We start from the raw sequence: 18547 nt of genomic DNA, 5'->3' as shown, positions 1-18547 counted from the left end.
CGCGGAAGAGAGCTGTGATGTGTTAATTGAATAACAACTTCAAATGAATAAGCTACATCATTTTTCTCTATCTTCTTAATAATTGTATGGGCCTCAATACATTTTCAATTGGGATCTGTAGGCTATAGCATCTCACAAGTTAGCCTACTGTGTTCAGTCTCTAGGACAATACTGGTGAGAATGGATGGTCTGATTAGGTTAATCATTCTAACAGAATGTGCAATTCAACCTTATACCTAACTTCCTTCCTTCACCCTTTTCATTGCCCATTGTCTCTTTTATCTTAGTCTGTGGTGCAATCAATAGGAACCACCCCTCCCTATCTCTCTCTATCTCTCGCTTTCTCTCTCTGTCCCTCCCTCTCTCTCTCTCTCTGTCCCCCCCCCCTCTCTCTGTCCCTCCCTCTCTCAGGCATGCACGTTCACAGACCTTTTTTCTTTAACAGCTGTCACTTTTTCTCTTGTCAAATTTAGCCTAGGCAACTAAAGCACAATGCAACTCATCAACTCACTCAACTGATTGTTTTAGCCTACATTGTAGAGCGGGTATAAGTTATGTTTTGCCTTATTATCAACCCTAGAACACCCTTGGAGAATAGCCTATAGCCTATTTGCCTTCAATACACATCACCATTCAGTAGCCTAGGTTTAGAACTGCAACAAGCCTCTAAACCTTCCATGGTAAGCAAAGCAGTATAAAGCCCACTACCATTTGGTCAAACAATAGCCTACGTATAGCCTAGTCTGCACTCTACAAAATCACTTAAAAACACATAAACTGTGCACTAAAATCTGAATGCATCATTGGTCTACAGCACGGTACATGGTACACAGTACCATGACGTGCAAGGCATCAATGTTGCATAATTCTACATACATTTTCCTGGCACAGTTGTATTTACACAGACCTTAGCTCCAAATCAAACAGATACAACTGTCTCAAGTCAGTAGGAGTAGTCATGTCTGACAAAATAGCATGGAATGATGTTGCTGGTGGGTTTGAGTTGAGTGAAAGCTGTACGAGGTTAAGCAACTCACCCTGAAGGACCTAGGAGATAGGCCTACATGAAGGAATTTACCTCTGGATAAGATCCCATGTGATATCAGAAAGAAATAGGTATGAGGGGTTGCTTGACAAAGACAGGTGGCAGTCCTTGTGAAATATCAAAGTGTGTCAACTCAACGATGGACGAATGCCACACCCAAGCAAAATAACATTTGTCCAATTGAATAAAAGGCACATGCAGTACAAGTTTTTGTAAAAGTAAGTTGAGCTTTTTTGAAACAGAACCTCAAATCATGAAGGGAGGCCCTCCTAAACTTTTTCAGTCCAAACTGAGATGAATAGTAGCCTAATCATGGCTAGGCTAACTCTTAGAGAATCTTAAGTGATGAGCAATTGTGGTTGATCTTGCCTATCCAAAGACTAATGCAGGCCTAATATTTTATGTAGGGTCTAATCTTTTATATAATTTAAGTAGCCTAATCTTTAACAACATAGGTGCTATTGCACTCTTAGCATTGGCCAGTTTTGCTCCGCATTAGAACGAACATATGAAAACCGGTCACTTTGCTGGCTAGGCACACAACCTATCAATCATCCCAACACTGTGTCATTCAGTCAGTCTATAGGCCACTGGTCCTTCTGGTTATCCATAGTAACATTGCCCTCTTGTGGTTGTTATAGATAAAGGAAACTAGGCCCAGTAAAATCTCAGAGGATCGTTCACCATGTTTTCCAAACTGTGGTACAGTATACAGTGGGGAAAAAAAGTATTTAGTCAGCCACCAATTGTGCAAGTTCTCCCACTTAAAAAGATGAGAGAGGCCTGTAATTTTCATCATAGGTACACGTCAACTATGACAGACAAATTGAGAAGAAACAAATCCAGAAAATCACATTGTAGGATTTTTAATGAATTTATTTGCAAATTATGGTGGAAAATAAGTATTTGGTCACCTACAAACAAGCAAGATTTCTGGCTCTCACAGACCTGTAACTTCTTCTTTAAGAGGCTCCTCTGTCCTCCACTCGTTACCTGTATTAATGGCACCTGTTTGAACTTGTTATCAGTATAAAAGACACCTGTCCACAACCTCAAACAGTCACACTCCAAACTCCACTATGGCCAAGACCAAAGAGCTGTCAAAGGACACCAGAAACAAAATTGTAGACCTGCACCAGGCTGGGAAGACTGAATCTGCAATAGGTAAGCAGCTTGGTTTGAAGAAATCAACTGTGGGAGCAATTATTAGGAAATGGAAGACATACAAGACCACTGATAATCTCCCTCGATCTGGGGCTCCACGCAAGATCTCACCCCGTGGGGTCAAAATGATCACAAGAACGGTGAGCAAAAATCCCAGAACCACACGGGGGGACCTAGTGAATGACCTGCAGAGAGCTGGGACCAAAGTAACAAAGCCTACCATCAGTAACACACTACGCCGCCAGGGACTCAAATCCTGCAGTGCCAGACGTGTCCCCCCTGCTTAAGCCAGTACATGTCCAGGCCCGTCTGAAGTTTGCTAGAGTGCATTTGGATGATCCAGAAGAGGATTGGGAGAATGTCATATGGTCAGATGAAACCAAAATATAACTTTTTGGTCAAAACTCAACTCGTCATGTTTGGAGGACAAAGAATGCTGAGTTGCATCCAAAGAACACCATACCTACTGTGAAGCATGGGGGTGGAAACATCATGCTTTGGGGCTGTTTTTCTGCAAAGGGACCAGGACGACTGATCCGTGTAAAGGAAAGAATGAATGGGGCCATGTATCGTGAGATTTTGAGTGAAAATCTCCTTCCATCAGCAAGGACATTGAAGATGAAACGTGGCTGGGTCTTTCAGCATGACAATGATCCCAAACACACCGCCCGGGCAACAAAGGAGTGGCTTCGTAAGAAGCATTTCAAGGTCCTGGAGTGGCCTAGCCAGTCTCCAGATCTCAACCCCATAGAAAATCTTTGGAGGGAGTTGAAAGTCCGTGTTGCCCAGCGACAGCCCCAAAACATCACTGCTCTAGAGGAGATCTGCATGGAGGAATGGGCCAAAATAGCAGCAACAGTGTGTGAAAACCTTGTGAAGACTTACAGAAAACATTTGACCTGTGTCATTGCCAACAAAGGGTATATAACAAAGTATTGAGAAACTTTTGTTATTGACCAAATACTTATTTTCCACCATAATTTGCAAATAAATTCATTAAAAATCCTACAATGTGATTTTCTGGATTTTTTTTCTCAATTTGTCTGTCATAGCTGACGTGTACCTATGATGAAAATTACAGGCCTCTCTCATCTTTTTAAGTGGGAGAACTTGCACAATTGGTGGCTGACTAAATACTTTTTTTCCCCACTGTATGACCGGATCCCATGCACAGAGGTTCACAAGCCAACTTGGAAAAAATCTCTGATTGCGGATTTGCCTGACTATAAATCAGGACAAGATCGTCTGCTAAATGACCAAAATGTAAATGTATTTGTATAGGCCTGTCCTTTGTCATCTAGGCTTATAAAGGCATTTTTATCAGTTTAAACATAGGCTACCAGATATGTCAGCAGATATGTTCTACAGTATTTAGACCCAACTGAATTAAGATATTGTACAAAAACACACTGTCACTCTTCTTTACAAAATATGATTGAGGGTTCAAATGAGAAGCACTAAGCTTGAGCGAAGATAGTGGAGTTATTTTGAAGAATAATTTAGGCTACTGTCATGTTAGGCTAATTATTATCAAGGTTTTATTATTGGTTAGGCTGTCTTGTACACATGCACAGCTATAAGCTGAACTGCAACATACAGACAAAAAATAATAAGGGAAAGATCCATCTGGTGAAAAACTCAGAAAATAAATTACAAAAACAATGTTTTAAGGGTCCCACCTGTTTACGTGACATATTTAGCATCAGCAATAGCCAAAAACAGAAAGGAAACTTAAATTGTGCAAACCAACCCTCAATTTGACCGATGCACATCAATAGCAGTAGCAGGTGTATGTAAACTGAGTTTGCTGTAAGACCTTAATGTATAGGTCAAAATGTATGGCTGGGTTGCTCATTCGAACTTTTTTGGCTACTGCTACATTGAAACATTAAAGGTTGTTCCAAGAACCCCTCAACTAACCAAATGTGCAAATATGAACCATTGAATAGCAAAGGTTCCTTCAGGAACTCCAGGGGTTCCTTGAGGCTCTCCAGGGATCCTCGAGTCACCACTAATTCTAAGAGTCTATAGAATGGTCACAATTTGAAAGAGAAGCATGGCAAATGTGTTACCTAGAGGGTACCCATGGGAGTAAATGTCTTTCCTGTTTATCTGTTCTGTTGTATTGTCATCACATGTTAAGGTTGGAAACTGACAATTTTGTATATTCAATAAGACTTACTGAGGCGTATGAGTTCCTTCAAGATCCTATACAAAGTTGGAATAGTACTACTGTTATGACTTCACATCCCATTTGATCTTCGTCCATCAATCATCTTGGCTACAAACTGCTCTTTGCTCTGATTTGGATTGTTTGAAGACTACTATGGGTGTTTCTCCTCACTGAACAGACACTTTCCTTTCTATAGAAATGTGTCACTGACTTCTATATCTGATCACATTCCTATTGTCAAGTTGGATTTCATCATTTGATTGTTGAGGAGATAAATAGTAAACAGAGTTAGAAGGTACTATTGTACTCATATCAGACAATATCCATCCTAATCTTTTTTAAGTCCAGTGGCTAGTGGGCCACCATGAAAACAGACCAAACAAAACCACTGTCATAGATTTAAATGCTGAGCTGTTAATCACATGCTGAGAGTACACCAAAAAGGGGAAATGAAATGTGGCCAAATGACAAGCAACAAAAGTAGTTTCAAACATAATATAATTTGTGTGAGTAACAGACAATGCCAACTGTAAGCTTTTTAAGTCTCTAATGTTAGAGAAAATGAGTCATATTCTCTGATGTAACAGCCAAATAAAATGTGGATTGCTTCTCCCTTCACCTGCATTGCAGAGTGGAGGGAAACATTGACATTATATTTATAAACTAGCAAACATGGAAACCGTTTCAAATCTACCCCAACTCTTATGATAGTCAAGACAATATAATTTTTTTTTTAACATCAATCACTCTAGAGAGTAAAGTATATTTTACTGTATTTGTTGCACAGCTCAGTGCTATTTTGTGTGAGCAAAATGGAGCCCTATGTCTCACATCAGCCTGGTATCAGAGCAAAACGTATGATATTTTACTAAAATCCGTGCTACTTCATTTAGTATGATATGTTATGTTTGGTATGACACTAGGTCATACCAAACGTACAAAACCGTCTAGCAACCCAAAGGTTGCGTGTTTGAATCTCATCATGGACAACTTTAGCATCTTGGCTAATTAACAACTTTGGACTACTTACTACTTTTCAGCTACTTTGCAACCACTTAGCATGTTAGCTAACCCTTCCCTATAGCCTTAACCCTTTAACCTAACTCCCAACCTTAACCCCTAACCTAACATAGCACATCATACTAAAGCAGTCGAACGTAATATATCATACTAAAGCAGTCAAACTTAATATATCATACTAAAGAAGTAAAATGTAATATATCATACTAAAGCAGTCAAACGTAATATATAATATTAAACGGGTCAAAGCAAACTGGTGCGATCAAGATGTAGGATACTATACAGTGGGGGAAAAAAGTATTTAGTCAGCCACCAATTGTGCAAGTTCTCCCACTTAAAAAGATGAGAGAGGCCTGTAATTTTCATCATAGGTACAGGTCAACTATGACAGACAAATTGAGAAACAAAAATCCAGAAAATCACATTGTAGGATTTTTAATGAATTTATTTGCAAATTATGGTGGAAAATAAGTATTTGGTCACCTACAAACAAGCAAGATTTCTGGCTCTCACAGACCTGTAACTTCTTCTTTAAGAGGCTCCTCTGTCCTCCACTCGTTACCTGTATTAATGGCACCTGTTTGAACTTGTTATCAGTATAAAAGACACCTGTCCACAACCTCAAACAGTCACACTCCAAACTCCACTATGGCCAAGACCAAAGAGCTATCAAAGGACACCAGAAACAAAATTGTAGACCTGCACCAGGCTGGGAAGACTGAATCTGCAATAGGTAAGCAGCTTGGTTTGAAGAAATCAACTGTGGGAGCAATTATTAGGAAATGGAAGACATACAAGACCACTGATAATCTCCCTCGATCTGGGGCTCCACGCAAGATCTCATCCCGTGGGGTCAAAATGATCACAAGAACGGTGAGCAAAAATCCCAGAACCACACGGGGGGACCTAGTGAATGACCTGCAGAGAGCTGGGACCAAAGTAACAAAGCCTACCATCGGTAACACACTACGCCGCCAGGGACTCAAATCCTGCAGTGCCAGACGTGTCCCCCTGCTTAAGCCAGTACATGTCCAGGCCCGTCTGAAGTTTGCTAGAGTGCATTTGGATGATCCAGAAGAGGATTGGGAGAATTTCATAGGGTCAGTTGAAACCAAAATAGAACTCGTCGTGTTTGGAGGACAAAGAATGCTGAGTTGCATCCAAAGAACACCATACCTACTGTGAAGCATGGGAGTGGAAACATCATGCTTTGGGGCTGTTTTTCTGAAAAGGGACCAGGACGACTGATCCGTGTAAAGGAAAGAATGAATGGGGCCATGTATTGTGAGATTTTGAGTGAAAACCTCCTTCCATCAGCAAGGGCATTGAAGATGAAACGTGGCTGGGTCTTTCAGCATGACAATGATCCCAAACACACCGCCCGGGCAACAAAGGAGTGGCTTCGTAAGAAGCATTTCAAGGTCCTGGAGTGGCCTAGCCGGTCTCCAGATCTCAACCCCATAGAAAATCTTTGGAGGGAGTTGAAAGTCCGTGTTGCCCAGCGACAGCCCCAAAACATCACTGCTCTAGAGGAGATCTGCATGGAGGAATGGGCCAAAATACCAGCAACAGTGTGTGAAAACCTTGTGAAGACTTACAGAAAACGTTTGACCTGTGTCATTGCCAACAAAGGGTATATAACAAAGTATCGAGAAACTTTTGTTATTGACCACATACTTATTTTCCACCATCATTTGCAAATAAATTCATTAAAAATCCTACAATGTGATTTTCTGGAATTTTTTTCTAATTTTGTCTGTCATAGTTGACGCGTACCTATGATGAAAATTACAGGCCTCTCATCTTTTTAAGTGGGAGAACTTGCACAATTGGTGGCTGACTAAATACTTTTTTCCCCCACTGTATAAAAAAATCTAAACATATAGCCCAACGTTTGTAGAACAACTAAAGTTACATTAATAACTCTCTAAAAAAATAAAATAAAATAAAAATAATAACTCTTTGTTAACCGCTCAACACAGAATAGCCGCATGTGCACTCCCTCAAATTGTTTGGAGAAAATATTATTTCTATTTTATTCAGCTTTGTTCAATTTTATTCTTCATACTATAAAATAATGCCACGGAATTCTAAGCAAATCTTGTCTGCTAAATGAACTGGTGTAGCCCACAGCCATTTGGCATAGCCAGATCAGGACCTAACATAAGGACAACTCAGAGTATGCTATTCTGTTCTTCTAAAATAGACTACATTTTCTTCATATCATGCTTCTTTAGACCTGTCTAAAATAAATAATGGATTTATTGTGAAGGTGTAGGCTATAGTACATGGATTTATTAGACTTTTTTAAATGTAGATGTTCCAAAGGTCTGCTTCAGTGACTTGTGTGGAAGCCAGGAGATGCTAAATGTGTTTATGTTAATTACTGGTCAATTACCGTGAGACCGACAGTTATTTGCTTGACAATCACCGGCTGATGAAATTTCGTGACTGCCACAGCCCTACTCTGAGACCAGGTTGCTCAAATGACATTCATGAAAAGTATTCTACAAGACACTGCATCATGTTTTATCACTGCCAGAAACACTTTTTTTCTTAATAGCCCTTTCCCTTTTAATCAATTATTCATTAATTTAATCGCTGTAATGGTGTTTATTATAAAACCTCTCATACCACCTTTCAGAATAAAAATAATAATAATGTGGCAGTCATGTTTTAACTGCTAAAACAAGGATGATAAAAAATAGGCCTGGATAGTAGATAAGGAACAACAGTAAGGCCAAGTCACACCTGCACATTTGTCCTGTATGTGTCCTATGTAATGTGTGGAGGGCTTGGACACTGTTTCCAAGTTCCTTGTAAATATGTCACACTGCAATGTCATCTATACTAAACAAAAATATAAACGCAACATGTAAAGTGTTTCATGAGCTGAAATATAAGATCTCAGTAAAGCTTATTTCTCAAAAATGTTGGGCACCTTGTGTTGGGGACAATAAAAGGCCACTCTAAAATGTGCAGTTTTGTCACACAACACAATGCCACAGATGTCTCAAGTTTTGATGGAGCTTGCAATTGGCATGCTGACTGCAGGACTGTCCATCAGAGCTGTTGCCAGAGAATTTAGTGTTAATTTCTCTACCATAAGCCACCTCCAATGTCAATTTTATCGATGGCAAAGAGATACTGTGACAAGGTCCTGAGGCCCATTGTCTTGCCATTCATCCGCAGACATCACCTTATGTTTCAGCATGATAATGCACGGCCCCATGTCGCAAAGATCTGTACACAATTCCTGGAAGCTGAAAATTTCACAGTTCTTCCATGGCCTGCATACTGACCAGACATATCACCCACTGAGCATGTTTGGGATGACCTGGATCGACGAGTACGACAGCGTTTTCCATTTCCCGCCAATATCCAGCAACTTCGCACAGCCATTGAAGAGGAGTGGGACAATATTCCACAGGCCACAATCAACAGCCTGATCAATTCTTTGCGAAGGAGATGTGTCACGCTGCATGAGGCAAATGGTGATCACACCAGATACTGACTGGTTTTCTGATCCACGCCCCTACCTCTTTTGTTAAGGTATCTGTGACCAATTTATGCATATATTTATTCCCAGTGAAATCCATAGATTAGGGCCTAATATTTTCTTTAATGAGTCTGACGCGAAGGATATACTGTTTCTCCCGGACCAGACCCAAATCCCCGTCATTCGCATGAAGAAAAGACGGAGATACAGGGGGCGCAGATCCGGGTACCTTGTGAGAATTTGTTGGCGAGTGGGTAACCCGCCTCTACCATCCGTTCTATTGGCCAACGTGCAATCAGTGGAGAAAAAACTAGATGAGCTCCGTTCGAGACTGTCCTACCAACGGGACACTAAAAACTGCAATATCTTATGTTTCACCGAGTCGTGGCTGAATGGCGGCACGGATAATATACAGTTGGCTGGGTTTTCCGCGCATCAGCAGGAAAGAACAGCTACGTCCGGTAAGACGAGGGGTGGTGGTGTGTATCTATTTGTCAATAACAGCTGGTGCGCAATGTCTAATATTAAGGAAGTCTTGAGGTACTGCTCACCTGAGGTAGAGTACCTCATGATAAGCTGTAGACCACACTATCTACCAAGAGAGTTTTCATCTATATTTTTCTATTTACCACCACAAATCGATGCTGGCACTAAGACCGCACTCTAGAGCCTAAAGCTGCCGCTTTCAAGGAGCAGGACAATACTCCGGACGCTCATAAGAATCCCGCTATGCCCTTAGACGAACCATCAAACAGGCAACGTGTCAATACAGGACTAAGATTGAATCCTACTACACCGGCTCTGACGCTCGTTAGATGTGACAGGGCTTGCAAACTATTATAGACTACAAAGGGACACCCAGCCGCGAACTGCCCAGTGACGCAGGCCTATCAAACAGGCTAAATGCCTTTTATGCTCGCGTCGAGGCAAGCAACACAGAAGCATGCATGAGAGCACCAGCTTTTCCGGATGACTGTGTGATCACGCTCTCCTTAGCCGATGTGAGCAAGACCTTTAAAACAGGTCAACATTCACAAGGCCGCGGGGCCAGACGGATTACCAGGACGCGTACTCAGAGCATGCGTGGACCAACTGGCAAGTGTCTTCACTGCCATTTTCAAGCTCTCCCTGACCGAGTCTGTAATACCTAAATGTTTCAAGCAGACCACCACAGACCCTGTGCCCAAGAAAGAGAAGGTAACCTGCCTAAATGACTACCACCCTGTATCACTCACGTCGGTAGCCATGAAGTGCTTTGAAAGGCTGGTCATGGCTAACATCAACACCATCATCCCGGAAACCCTAGACCCACTCCAATTCGCATACTGCCCCAAAAGATCCACAGATGACGCAATCTCAATCACACTCCACACTGCCCTTTCCCACCTGGACAAAAAGGAACACCTACAGCACCAGTCAAAAGTTTGGACACACTTACTCATTCGAGGGTTTTTCTTTATTTTTTACTATTTTCTACATGGTAGAATAACAGTGAAGACATCAAAATATGAAATAACACATACGGAATCATGTAGTAACCAAAAAAGTGTTAAACTAATCAACAAATATTTTATATTTGAGATTCTTCAAAGTAGCCACCCTTGGCATTCTCTCAACCAGCTTCATGGGGTAGTCACCTGGAATGCATTTCAATTAACAGGTGTGCCTTGTTAAAAGTTAATTTGTGGAATTTCCTTCCTTCTTAATGCATTTGAGCCAATCAGTTGTGTTGTGACAAGGTAGGGTTGGTATACAGAATATAGCCCTATTTGGTAAAATACCAAATCCAAATTATGGCAAGAACAGCTCAAATAAGCAAAGATAAACGACAGTCTTACTTTAAGACATGAAGGTCAGTTAATCCGGAAAATTTCAAGAACTTTGAAAGTTTTTTCAAGTGCAGTTGCAAAACCCATCAAGCGCTATGATGAAACTGGCTCTCATGAGGACAGCCACAGGAAAGGAAAACCCAGAGTTACCTCTGTTACAGAAGAGAAGTTCATTAGAGTTACCAGCCTCAGAAATTGCAGCCCAAATAAATGCTTCACAGAGTTCAAGTAACAGACACATCTCAACATCAACTGTTCAGAGGAGACTGCGTGAATCAGGCCTTCATGGTTGAATTGCTGCAAAGAAACCACTACTAAAGGACACCAATAAGAAGAAGAGAATTGCTTGGGCCAAGAAACACGAGCAATGGACATTAGACCGGTGGAAATCTGTCCTTTGGTCTGATGAATCCAAATTGGAGATATTTGGTTCCAACCGCTGTGTCTTTGTAAGACGCAGAGTAGGTGAACGGATGATCTCCGCATGTGTGGTTTCCACCCTGAAGCGTGGAGGAGGAGGTGTGATGGGGTGGGGGTGCATTGCTGGGGACACTGTCAGAGATTTATTTAGAATTCAAGGCAGATTTAACCAGCATGGCTACCACAGCATTCTGCAGCGATACGCCATCCCATCTAGTTTGGGCTTAGTGGGACTATCATTTGTTTTTCAACAGGACAATGACCCAACACACCTCCAGGCTGTGTAAGGGCTATTTGACCAAGAAGGAGAGTGATGGACTGCTGCATCAGATGACCTGGCCTCCACAATCACCCGACCTCAACACAGTTGAGATGGTTTGGGATGAGTTGGACCGCAGAGTGAAGGAAAAGCAGCCAACAAGTGCTCAGCATATGTGGGAACTCCTTCAAGACTGTTGGAAAAGCATTCCAGGTGAAGCTGGTTGAGAGAATGCCAGAGTGTGCAAAGCTGTCATCAAGGCAAAGGGTGGCTACTTTGAAGAATCTAAAATATAAAATATATTTTGATTTGTTTAACACTTTTTTGGTTACTACATGATTCCATATGTGTTATTTCATAGTTTTGATGTCTTCACTATTATTCTACAATGTAGAAAATAGTAAAAATAAAGATAAATCCTTGAATGAGTAGGCGTGTCCAAACTTTTGACTGGTACTGTATGTGAGAATGCTATTCATTGACTACAGCTCAGCGTTCAACACCATAGTGTCCACAAAGCTCATCACTAAGCTAAGGACCCTTGGACTAAACACCTCCCTCTGCAACTGGATCCTGGACTTCCTGATGGGCCGCTCCCAGGTGGCAAGGTTAGGCAACAGGTAGGCAACAACACATCTGCGACGCTGATCCTCAACACGGGGTCTCCTCAGGGGTGCGTACTTAGTGCCATCCTGTACTCCCTGTTCACCCATGACTGCGTGGCCAAGCACGACTCCAACACCATCATTAAGTTTGCTGATGATACAACAGTGGTAGGCTTGTTCACCAACAATGATGAGACAGCCTATAGGGAGGAGGTCAGAGACATGCCAGTGTGGTGCCAGGACAACAACCTCTCCCTTAATGTGAGAAAGACAAAGGAGCTGATCGTGGACTACAGGAAAAGGAGGGCCATTCACATCGACGGGGCTGTAGTGGAGCGGGTCGAGAGTTTCAAGTTCCTTGGTGTCCACATCACCAACCAACTATCATGGTCCAAACACAGCAAGACAGTCGTGAAGAGGGCACGACAATGTATTTTCCCCCTCAGGAGATTGAAAATATTTGGCATGGGTCCCCAGATCATCAAAAAGTTCTACAGCTGCACTTTTGAGAGCATCCTGACCGGTTGCATCACCGCCTGGTATGGCAACTGCTCGGCATCCGACCGTAAGGCGCTATAGAGGGCCCCGCACATCACTGGGGCCAAGCTTCCTGCCATCCAGGACATATATACTAGGCAGTGTCAGAGGAAGACCCAAAAATTTGTCAAAGACTCCAGTCACCCAAGTCATAGACTGTTCTCTCTGCTACCGCATGGCAAGCGGTACCGGAGCGCCAAGTCTAGTTCCAATAGGCTCAGTAACAGCTTCTACCCCCAGCGGTCTAAGACACTGCATTGCAGTGCTTGAGGTGTCACTACAGACCCGGGTTCGATCCCAGGCTGTGTCGCAGCCGGCCACAACCGGGAGACCCATGATGCGGCGCACAATTGGCCCAGCGTCGTCCGGGTTAGGGGAGTGTTTGGCCAACTGGGATGTCCTTGTCCCATCGCGCTCTAGCGACTCCTTGTGGTGGGCCAGCTGCATGCACGCTGACGCATGGCTTTTGACCTTCGCCTATCCTGAGCCCGTACGGGAGTTGCAGCAATGGGACAAGACTGTAAGTGGATATTATGAAATTGGGGAGAAAAAGGGGTAAATAAAATTTAAAAAGAAAGAAAGAAACAGTTTCTACTCCTAAGCCATAAGACTGCTGAACAATTAATGTAATGGCCACCCGGACAATGTGGCTTAGTTTTGTTTGATAAAGTCAATTTTTATATTCCCCCCAGCCATCTAGATGTGTGAAAGTTAGTGTATAAGCTAATGATCCATCATGTATGACATTCCTAGGAGTGTGTAAACTTACATTTTGTATTACCATATAATATTTGTATGTTCTCTATAGTTATGTACTTGAAAGTGTATCAACTGACCAATTCGGCACATTTGGGCAGACATGATACAAAATAGTCCAGTATTGTAATGCTTCACTGGATCAATCTGAAACTGTGCACACACACTGCTGCCATCTAGTGGCCAACATCTAAACTGCGACTAAACTGCAATATTATATTGTGGCCTTTCTCTTGCATTCCAAAGATGATGGAACTAAAAAAAGAATAGAAAATGCATGTTTTTTTGTTTGTATTATCTTTTACCAGATCTAATGTGTTATATTTTCCTACATTCATTTCACATTTCCACAAACTTCAGTGTTTCCTTCCAAATGGGTGCATATCCTTGATTCAGGTCCTGAGCTACAGGCTGTTAGATTTGGTTATGTCATTTTAGGCGAAAATTGAATAAAAGGGTCCGATCCTTAAGAGGTTAAGGGCTTTTAAGTAAGCATTTCACGGTAATGTCTACACCTGTTGTATTTGGCGCATGTGACAAATACAATTTGATTTTGAATTGATTTGATTTGTTTTAATGAATTTATTTGTGTAGTTAATCAGACATGTTAAAGTTGCCCACCAAAATGGAAGAACACCCCTGGTTTAGGATAATATTCCAATACTGTGGTAAATACAGTACATAGCCATCTTCAGATGCAGAATCAATATGACTTACTGTATGTGACGTGAACTGACGTGACATTATATTTTATTAACACAGATTTTTTTTTTTTTGCATCCAGGAGCAGGGTTGTTAAACATAGATTGTATCTACTTACAAATCTTAGCTACTCCGTAGTTGTGCTGTCCTCTTCTCACCTGTTGTTGGTCATACACAGAAGTCATGGAGTTATTGTATTCTTTCTCTCTTTCAATTCAACCACTACACATGTAGTCTTATCCCTTTCTCTGAAATACCTCATTGAACAACCTTAGTCGAACCAATAATACCCTGACTTCAGCTCTTGGAAAAGTCCTTGTCGCTTGCGCTGCAGTTTCTCCATTACGCAATTTATTAGTCCTGTGCTACTTGGTTTTTTCATGCTCATGTCACATTTCTTCCTTCCCCTTAAAAAGACAAGTGTATTTTTCAATGACTACTTATACGAGAGAATAGAATGCTGCATACTCTAGAAACGTTTCTTTAGCATGCCTAGTTTATGACTACTATGTTTTTTAAAAACATAATCAGGGTGTGAAATATTTTCGGATACTCTTGCTGTTGAAGTGCACAACAAGCGAGAGTCTGATCTTTTTTATCACTGTTAAAATGAAATGTGTGACTTGATTTTAAGGAATATTTTATGATATTTCAACATTTAACAAAATGTTATGTAAGGCTCTATCCATGCTAGTCCCCTTGCGCATTCAGTGGAAATCATTAACAGGATTAATAAAGATATTGACCATGAGTGCATTTTTATCCTGGATGAAATACCTGATTGACTTCAATGTGCATACAGAAAAACCTTTATCGTACTTTCCTGGATTAAAATAAAAATGAAGGTAATTAAAAGCTCTTACTTCCCAAACAAAACAATATGTGTCATTATAGAGTGGTCAGAAAAGTCTCAAGTATTGTTGTAAAAAATGTAATTCATGGCAGAAGGATAAAGCTTTATCTTGCTGTATACAACATATTGCCATATTTGGATACTTGCTTTAGCTCTCTGTCAAAGTCAACTAACATGTGATCATTAATTAAAAAGAATCCATGTAGATGTCATGCTGTGTATATTTACTTCTGTCTACTATCACTCACAATAACAGGCAACAATAATTACACATTTTGAGATCAGATAGAAATTCCACCACATAAACAAACACTAAGACACTGGCAGTTGAGGAAAAGTTGCTGAAACATGCAGAATGGAGCTAATTGTCCATATTATTGATCATTGCTGGTCTGACAAATGTGTTCACATGGTGTGAGAAAGGCTAAACGTTCTAGTTGTGCTTTACTTTGTACTGTTTTTCTAAGATAGGTGTTGGTGAGTGTGTGGTCTTTCTAAATATGACAAACTGAGGAAAGATTGTCTGTAAGTGAGACAAATGATTTGAGTAAAAGTAAATAAGCTAAAGGAAAAGAGTAAATACTTACTTGCAATCGTCTAGCAGAACTATGATCCCCGGCGAGCGATGTCTCAACAGCTGAGGTTCAAAGACCAATAGGGCCTTATCTGAAATGCTCTGTGTTCAATGGGAGTGGTAAAAAAAGACAGCAACCTCCATAATGACTAATTACTGAAATACTTTACAATACTTTATATTTAATCTACCTATTATGGAATAAATAGAATAGGTCCAAAATTGCAAGCTTCAAGCTAAATCAAATGCACCTTGAACACAAATATTGGAAGGTTTTTTAAATATTTAACCAGGTCGGCTAGGGACTCCTATACTTCCTGTCATGCAACCACTAAAACATTCCATTCAACAACTGTCTTTCTCAGTAACCTCACTTTGTTTGCCAAATCCTTATTGATGTCAACAATACATGTTTTAAATTAAAGTCAAAGTTGTGCGTACATATATCAAGTTAGGTTTCAGGCTCTCTTTTAAAGTCACAATCTAGAGTTTGTGTTTCAGCCCAATATGCTGGGGGGGTTGAACAAAATCACACAAAAATTATCAATGGAAATCAAATTTAATCAACCCATGGAGGTCTGGATTTGGAGTCACACTCAAAATTAAAGTGGAAAACCACACTACAGGCTGATCCAACTTTGATGTAATGTCCTTAAAACAAGTCAAAATGAGGCTCAGTAGTGTGTGTGGCCTCCACGTGCCTGTATGACCTCCCTACAACGCCTGGGCATGCTCCTGATGAGGTGGTGGATGGTCTCCTGAGGGATCTCCTCCCAGACCTGGACTAAAGCATCCGCCAACTCCTGGACAGTCTGTTGTGCAACGTGGCGTTGGTGGATGGAGCGAGACATGATGTCCCAGATATGCTCAATTGGATTCAGGTCTGGGGAACAGGCGGGCCAGTCCATAGCATCAATGCCTTCCTCTTGCAGGAACTGCTGACACACTCCAGCCACATGAGGTCTAGCATTGTCTTGCATTAGGAGGAACCCAGGGCCAACCGCACCAGCATATGGTCTCACAAGGGGTCTGAGGATCTCATCTCGGTACCTAATGGCAGTCAGGCTACCTCTGGTGAGCACATGGAGGGCTGTGCGGCCCCCCAAAGAAATGCCACCCCACACCATGACTGACCCACCGCCAAACCGGTCATGCTGGAGGATGTTGCAGGCAGCAGAACGTTCTCCACGGCGTCTCCAGACTCTGTCACGTCTGTCACATGTGCTCAGTGTGAACCTGCTTTCATCTGTGAAGAGCACAGGGCGCCAGTGGCGAATTTGCCAATCTTGGTGTTCTCTGGCAAATGCCAAACGTCCTGCACGGTGTTGGGCTGTAAGCACAACCCCCACCTGTGGACGTCGGGCCCTCATACCACCCTCATGGAGTCTGTTTCTGACCGTTTGAGCAGACACATGCACATTTGTGGCCTGCTGGAGGTCATTTTGCAGGGCTCTGGCAGTGCTCCTCCTGCTCCTCCTTGCACAAAGGCGGAGGTAGCGGTACTGCTGCTGGGTTGTTGCCCTCCTACGGCCTCCTCCACGTCTCCTGATGTACTGGCCTGTCTCCTGGTAGCGTCTCCATGCTCTGGACACTACGCTGACAGACACAGCAACCCTTCTTGCCACAGCTCGCATTGATGTGCCATCCTGGATGAGCTGCACTACCTGAGCCACTTGTGTGGGTTGTAGACTCCGTCTCATGCTACCACTAGAGTGAAAGCACCGCCAGCATTCAAAAGTGACCAAAACATCAGCCAGGAAGCATAGGCACTGAGAAGTGGTCTGTGGTCACCACCTGCAGAACCACTCCTTTATTGGGGGTGTCTTACTAATTGCCTATAATTTCCACCTGTTGTCTATTCCATTTGTACAACAGCATGTGAAATTTATTGTCAATCAGTGTTGCTTCCTAAGTGGACAGTTTGATTTCACAGAAGTGTGATTGACTTGGAGTTACATTGTGTTGTTTAAGTGTTCCCTTTATTTTTTTGAGCAGTGTATATATTTTTGAAAAGGTTGTCACCAATGTGTCCAACTGTAGGGTATTCTGAAGGTTGTTCCATAAGTGAGATGCTAAGAAACTAAAAGCCATTTTACGTAAACCTGTAGTGACAGACGGAATTCAAGCGTTAGCCATCCCTGTGAGCTGGTATGGTATCTCGTACTTCTATAGGTTAGTAACTATGTCTATGTTAGGTAATGTGGGAACTTTTGCAAAGGGGCTTTATAAGTGAACAGAATGCACTGATTCGACCTACACAGCGTCAGAGAGGGCCCCCAGACTCTACCCCCGGACCATTCACTGGCCTGCCCCAAGCCTGGATCAGGATTCAGACATGACACAGATAAGGAACTCCACTGCCGAACTCTACCGCTTTCAGGCTGCCGAGTTGTAGACTCAGCGATATGATGTAGATGCAGAAAGTAAACAGGATAGTGGGTCAATTTCCGCAACAACTAAGAGCGTTGAAGTGCGAGGCTCAACTTCTCTGCTGTCCCGTGTAGCTCAGTTGGTAGAGCATGGCGTTTGCAATGCCAGGGCTGTGGGTTCGATTCCCACAGGGGGCCAGTATGAAAAATAAATAAAAAATGTATGCACTCAATAACTGTAAGTCGCTCTGGAGAAGAGCGTCTGCTAAATGACTAAATTGTCAAATGTAAATGTTTTGGTGCCCTGGCTACCACGCTGTAACAGCGTGAAGCGATCCTGTGTACATGCGCAGATACTGTGTGTGACTGTGAGAGCGAAGTCTGCATCTTGCTCATCTCAATATCTGTGGCGCAAAAATGTAATCCATCTACCAGCAGCTTCAGCTATCCCCCACCATGCCCCCTGACCAGGTTCTGGCTAACACTACCCCCACAGCCTGCTGTTTCTCTGCCCTCTCTCCTGTTGATGTGGCCCACATCACAGAGTTGGTCACCAGATCCAAATCCTCTACCTGTCCACTGGAGCCCATGTCCACGTCTCTGGTAAAGGCATGCCTACCTTCCCTGTACCTTCTCATGGTCGACATTATTCATTATTCCCTCTTGATTGGAAATGTTCCTCCTGCACTCAAAATGGCTGCTGTCATGCCCATCATAAAGAAACAAGGAATGGACCCGGATA

General features: G+C 42.2%; 1 protein-coding gene across 2 annotated transcripts in view; it reads right to left on the bottom strand.

The window, feature by feature from the left end:
• The window catches only part of LOC123484549 (equilibrative nucleoside transporter 1-like), a 47280-nt gene extending 31738 nt beyond the window's left edge, over positions 1-15542 (bottom strand). Inside the window, exons 1-2 of one of the 2 annotated variants that reach the window (XM_045215021.1) lie at positions 15450-15496; positions 14128-14167 (exon numbers count right to left, since the gene is read on the bottom strand). The gene's annotated coding sequence lies outside the window, so the exon portion shown is untranslated. Of the gene's footprint in view, positions 1-14127; positions 14168-15449 lie in introns of both variants that reach the window. The other variant, XM_045215022.1, reaches the window with a different exon arrangement.
• Positions 15543-18547: the final 3005 nt, after the last annotated feature.

The sequence above is a fragment of the Coregonus clupeaformis genome, unplaced genomic scaffold, assembly GCF_020615455.1.
Source record: "Coregonus clupeaformis isolate EN_2021a unplaced genomic scaffold, ASM2061545v1 scaf0353, whole genome shotgun sequence".
In the NCBI taxonomy this organism is placed as follows: domain Eukaryota; kingdom Metazoa; phylum Chordata; class Actinopteri; order Salmoniformes; family Salmonidae; genus Coregonus; species Coregonus clupeaformis.
Note: the sequence above shows the minus strand (reverse complement) of the source record. Positions and strands in the feature narration are given on the sequence as shown.